This window comes from Theropithecus gelada, chromosome 2 (assembly GCF_003255815.1).
Source record: "Theropithecus gelada isolate Dixy chromosome 2, Tgel_1.0, whole genome shotgun sequence".
Lineage (NCBI taxonomy): Eukaryota > Metazoa > Chordata > Mammalia > Primates > Cercopithecidae > Theropithecus > Theropithecus gelada.
In genome coordinates, this window is record NC_037669.1 from 91,448,861 (window position 1) to 91,455,140 (window position 6,280).

The 6,280-nt window shown below is 45.6% G+C and overlaps 1 protein-coding gene across 1 annotated transcript in view; it reads left to right on the top strand.

Annotated features, from left to right (window-relative positions):
- PRKAR2A (protein kinase cAMP-dependent type II regulatory subunit alpha) overlaps positions 1 to 4,321 on the top strand; it is a 100,156-nt gene extending 95,835 nt beyond the window's left edge. Inside the window, exon 12 of the mRNA XM_025376139.1 lies at positions 2,970 to 4,321. The gene's annotated coding sequence lies outside the window, so the exon portion shown is untranslated. The remainder of the gene's footprint in view (positions 1 to 2,969) is intronic.
- Positions 4,322 to 6,280: the final 1,959 nt, after the last annotated feature.

Below are 6,280 nucleotides of genomic sequence, written 5' to 3' on the forward strand. Positions count from 1 at the left end.
ATTTTTTTTTTTTTTTTTTTTTTTTTTTTGAGACGGAGTCTCGCTCTGTAGCCCAGGCTGGAGTGCAGTGGCCGGATCTCAGCTCACTGCAAGCTCCGCCTCCCGGGTTCACGCCATTCTCCGGCCTCAGCCTCCTGAGTAGCTGGGACTACAGGCGCCCGCCACCTCGCCCGGCTATTTTTTGTATTTCTTAGTAGAGACGGGGTTTCACTGTGTTAGCCAGGATGGTGTCGATCTCCTGACCTCGTGATCCGCCCATCTCGGCCTCCCAAAGTGCTGGGATTACAGGCTTGAGCCACCGCGCCCGGCCGAGACCCTGTCTCTTAAAAAAAAAAAGAAAAGAAAAAATTACTCTTTAGGTAATTTCACTTGAACATATTCATATATATGGAAGTTTGTCAGCTAACTCAGGCATTTATCCTAAAGATCAAATCTGTTTTCAAAAATTGGCATCTGCCGGGCACGGTGACCCACTCCTGTAATCCCAGCACTTTGGGAGGCCAAGGCGGGTGGATCACAAGGTCAGGAGTTCAAGACCAGCCTGGCCAACACAGTGAAACCCCGTCTCTACTAAAAATACAAAAAATTAGCCGGGCGTTGTGGTGGGTGCCCGTAATCCCAGCTACTTGAGAGGCTGAGGCAGGAGAATTGCTTGAACGCAGGAAGCGGAGGTTGCAGTGAGCCGAGATCGCACCATTGCACTCCACCCCGGGCGACAGTGCAAGACTCCATCTCACCAAAAAAAAAAAAAAAAAAAAATTTGGTATCATTTACAATTTCATAGAATTACTGGGAAGGCCTTTCTTTTTTTTTTTTTTTTTTGAGACGGAGTCTCGCTGTCTCCCAGGCTGGAGTGCAGTGGCTGGATCTCAGCTCACTGCAAGCTCCGCCTCCCGGGTCCATGCCATTCTCCTGCCTCAGCCTCCCGAGTAGCTGGGACTACAGGCTATCTCGCCCAGCTATCTCGCCCGGCTATTTTTTTTGTATTTTTTAGTAGAGACGGGGTTTCACCGGGTTAGCCAGGATGGTCTCGATTTTCTGACCTCGTGATCCACCCGTCTCGGCCTCCCAAAGTGCTGGGATTACAGGCTTGAGCCACCGCGCCCGGCCGGGAAGGCCTTTCTAGATGAGATGTTGGGGTATTTGGGATTCTAATTGTTAACCCCAGAAGAAGGTAATTTAGCTTGTATTTATTTAAAACCCATTTAGCCTTTTAATTATATCAGGTAGAAGTCCAGTGATCATCCTAATAAGGTATATTTCAGAATAAATTTTTTTTCCTTCAGAATAACTTAGAATCAGATGCTCCTAGGGCTCCTAGGAGCAGTGTGAAATTGCGGTAAAGATAAATTTGAATGTTGTAACCAAGTTTATATTAAATCAAGAGGCCATTTCCAATATGATTTTTTGTTTCTTTTTAACTTGTTAAGTCCCTAAGAGATTACATGCTAGGGCTTGAGTCATTTCTGTCGTAGATAATGATGGCCCACACATTCACTTTCGACTGTCCACATAAGCTAGGCTTTCCGCTTTTGCCACGGACAATATAACCAAGATATTTCCAGAGTAAATAACCCACCACAACGTTGGTAATTCCTCTTTTCTTCTTTTTTTATTTTTATTTATTTATTTTTTTTGAGACGGAGTCTTGCTGTGTCGCCCAGGCTGGAGTGCAGTGGCCAGATCTCAGCTCACTACAAGCTCCGCCTCCCGGGTTTATGCCATTCTCCTGCCTCAGCCTCCCGAGTAGCTGGGACTACAGGCGCCCGCCACTTCTCCTGGCTAGTTTTTTGTATTTTTTAGTAGAGACGGGGTTTCACCGTGTTAGCCAGGATGGTCTCGATCTGCTGACCTCGTGATCCGCCCGTCTCAGCCTCCCAAAGTGCTGGGATTACAGGCTTGAGCCACCGCGCCCGGCCTCCTCTTTTCTTCTTAAGCTCCATGAAGCAAAAGCAGAAGGACTCTTTTCAGACTGCCCTCTGTAGCCTACGTTGCAGCCTTCAGAATTGTGAAGGGTTGTAAAATTAATACTCCAAAACAGGCAGCTAGCACTGGGAAAGCCCATGTGGTGACCCCACATTTTTCTGAGGTTCTTCTTTTCCATGGTGTTACTTTATTATCAAGTAAATTGAGAAAGCAGGTCTTGCCCTTAACAGACAAGAATCACACCAGTGTCTTGCAAAGGTAATGGATACATTGGGATTCAGGAGTGACATAGAGGTCCAGCCCCAGAACTTGTGAGGATTTTGTTTGAACACTGAGCAGATGCCTCCTCCCTGTCATCCATCACACTAGATAGGGCTGGCGGTGAATTCTATGCCAGAGTTTCTCCTGCAGTCTGCTAGGAATGGGCCTTCTCGTCCCGCTCTGGCACACATCCCAGTCTAGTCTTTCCCGTCAGAGTCCTCCTTGATACCCCTGACTTAATGATGGTTGCTGTTTTGGAGTAGAATTGATCAGGTTTAAGTCATCCTGCTCAGGTTGGGCATGGTGGCTCATGCCTGCAATCCTAGCACTTTGGGAAGCCAAAGTAGGAAGACTGCTTGAGCCCAGGAGTTCCAAACCATCCTGGGCAACAGAAGGAGACCCTGCCTGTGCCAAGAAAAAAAAAAAAAAAAGTTAAAAAAAACAGTTAGCTGGACCTGGTGGTGCACACTCAGAAGGCTGAGGTGAAAGGATTCCTTTAACCTGGGAGATTGAAGCTGCAGTGAGCCATGATCGTGCCGCTGCACTCCAGCCTGGGGGACAAAGTGGGACCCTATCTCAAAAAAAAAAAAAAAAAAGTCATCCTTCTCTAACTACTGATTGACATGTGGATCATCAGTTCAGACCCTCACTGCATACAGGATCCCTAGGGGGTTCTATTTAATAGCTTGAGAAAGGGAGACTAAAAGGACGTCTGTGAGTGAAATAGGGTATAGCCGTTACCACAGTGCCAGGACCTGAGAGCGTTCCAATTCTTTTTGCAGCATGGGGAATCAAAGGTGGCAGACCAATTTCAACTCAGGGCTGAGGTATCCACATTGTCCATATCAGGCAAGCCCTGCACTAATGGTTGAGCCTCATGGAGAGGAGCATGTGTTGGGAAGAGATCCCTTTGTTACTGTTTTGTGTTGTTCTCTTCAATGAGTTAGAGCTCATGCCCCTTTTATGGCTTTGCTGTTGATTTTGGATGGTAGAGAATATTCCTGAGAGCCTTCCTTTTGACCCCTAGCTTATCCCACCCACTCTCTTCTCTTGGTTGAATTCTCTGAAGGAAAAGTTCATGTGCTATTGTCCTGTTAGTCAATAGTCTTCACATATAATTGTGTTACATATATTGCTATAGACTCTCAGAAATCGGGGTAGAGCTTTTCCTTTGAGCAGTTTAATGAGTGAATTCAGCAGCAAAGTGGCAAGAAATGGTTCTCCAGCCAGGAGAGGTTATGTTTATCCTCCGATTGCCCATTTTCTCTGCACACAATAATATCGTATTCAGTGAGAGGTGCTGTTGGCACCCAGCAGCGCCCTGGGCACACAGCATTTCATGTCATGTCACAGTGTACAAGCTACCCTCTCTCATTTAGAAAGAAGAGCATTTTGCACAGAGAAAAAGTAAAAAAGATCCATGAATGTCATTTTTTATCTTTTATTTTCAGTTGGCTGATGTTGGAATTTTTGTTCTTGTCATGAACTTGTAAACCAATCTTGCCAAGATACAAGTTGTTTTGGTTTTTCACTACGATGACCTCTTTTTCCTCCTGTCTTGACGGCTGACGTTTCCTCAATGATTCTATTGTCTATTTTATGGGAAGCAGCCTTCCTATAGGTTTCCTTTTACACACTGCAGGGCTATCTTTATACTTTAAAAAAAAAAAAAGGACAAGAACTGTCACTAACCTCATGGGGGGTTTTCGTAAAACCATTTAGCCCACCTTGAGCAAAGGGTAGATTCTGTGTTGTTTTTTTAAGCTCATTGTAATAAAATAAATCTAATTCAGCATTATTGTGCTACCTCAAAGGTAAAAAATGTTTTAAGGTCTTCTTTTGGTCCTGAGTTCTGCATACAGTGTTTGAAATGTCTTTCAATTGGAATTATTTTTTAAATCATTGGAGTGAATTTTATTTTAATCTGTTTTAAACTTGTATTTTAATCTCAGAAGAATAAGTGATTGAAACGTGATCAATTCTTGCTCTGTGGTGTTAAACATATAATGAACAGTCATTAAGAATTAAGTCACTGTTTGCCATAAACAAGGTTGATGTTCTTTTTGTTGTTGTTAAGGAAACCCTAGGGCTTGGCTTTACTCTTGATTAATAAAGGCTGACAAATCATGTCTGACTTTCTGGTGCAGTCTTATGTTACGTGTTTGCCATTTTGTTTCAGGGCTCCAGGCCATCATAGCACTCCTTTGGCAGATTCACTCTTCTGGCAGATCTGGGATTGGGGTATGAGCCCTTGAAATAGGGACCCCTTGTACTAGTCAGGGTTCTCCAGAGAAGCAGTGAGTAGGGGGTGTGTATGTGTGTGTGTATAAAGATTTTTTTTTTTTCAGTGACAGGATCTCACTATGTTGTCCAGGCTGGTTTCGAACTCCTGGGCTCAAGCAGTCCTCCTGTCTCAGCTTCCCAAAGTGCTGGAATTACAGGTGTGAGCCACTGCACCCAGCCTAAAGATTTATTATAAGGAATTGGCTCACACAGTTATGGAGGTGGGCAAGTCCCAAGATGTGCAAGGTGAATTGGCTAGCGAGAGCCAATGGTTTGGTTCCAGTTCCCCTCTGAAGGCCTGAGATTCAGCAGAGCCAATGTTGTTGTTCTTGTTCAAAACCCAGCAGGCTCAAGACCCAGGAAGAACCAGTGCTTCAGTTAAGAGTCCAAAGGCAGGAAAAAAGACAATGTCCCAGTTCAAAAGTGGGCAGGAAAGAGAATTCTTTCTTCCTTGGGGAAGAGTTGGCCTTTTTGTTCTATTCACGCCTTCGACTGATTGGATGAGGCCCACACATATTAGGGAAGGTCATCTGCTTTACTTCTATACCAAATTAAATGTTAGTCTTATCCAGGCCGGGCACGATGGTTCAGGCCTGTAATCTCAGCACTTTGGGAGGTGGAGGCAGGCAGATCACCTGAGGTCAGGAGTTTGAGACCAGCTTGGCCAACATGGTGAAACCCAGTCTCTACTAAAAGCACAAATATTAGCCGGGCATGGTGGCACATGCCTATAATCCCAGCTACTTGGGAGGCTGAAGTAGGAGAGTCACTTGAACCCATGAGGTGGAGGTTGCAGTGAGCTGAGATTGCATCATTGTACTCACTCCAGCATGGGCGACAAGAGTGAAACTCAGTCTCAAAAAAAACAAAAAAAAAACCTTATCCAAAAACACCCTCACAGAAACATCTGGAATAATGTTAGATCAAATATCCGGGCACACTATGGCCCAGTCAAGTTAACACATAAAATTAGTGATCACAGCATGGTATTTCAGTTGTTGTGGATGATGTGCAAGGGTATCCTGTGTATCCCTTGCCAGGAAGACAAACTCACCAATGAAACCCAGGAGAGCTGGGTATGGTGGCTCACATCTGTAATCCAAGTGCTTTGGGAGGCTAAGGCAGGAGGATCATTGAAGTTTGAAACCAGCCTGGGCAACATAGTAAGACCTTGTCTCTACAAAAAATAAAAAATAGCCAGGTACAGTGTCTGAAAAAAAAAAAAAGAAAAAGGCCGGGCATGGTTGCTCATGCCTGTAATCCCAGTACTTTGGGAGGCTGAGGCAGGTGGATCGTTTGAGGTCAGGAGTTTAAGACAAGCCTGGCCAACATGGTGAAACCCCGTCTCTACTAAAACTACAAATATTATCCAGGTGTGGTGGCAGACGCCTGTAATCCCAACTACTCGGGAGGCTGAGGCAGGAGAACTGCTTGAACCCAGGAGGTAGAGGTTGCAGTGAACCAAGACTGTGCCACTGCACTGCAGCCTGGGAAACAGAGTGAGATTCCATCTAAAAAAAAGTAGAGGCCGGGTGCAGTGGCTCAAGCCTGTAATCCCAGCACTTTGGGAGGCCGAGACGGGCGGATCATGAGGTCAGGAGATCGAGACCATCCTGGCTAACACGGTGAAACCCCGTCTCTACTTAAAAAAAAAATACAAAAAACTAGCTGGGCAAGGTGGCGGGCGCCTGTAGTCCCAGCTACTCGGGAGGCTGAGGCAGGAGAATGGCGTAAACCCCGGAGGTGGAACTTGCAGTGAGCTGAGATCCAGCCACTGCACTCCAGCCTGGGCGACAGAGCGAGACTCCCT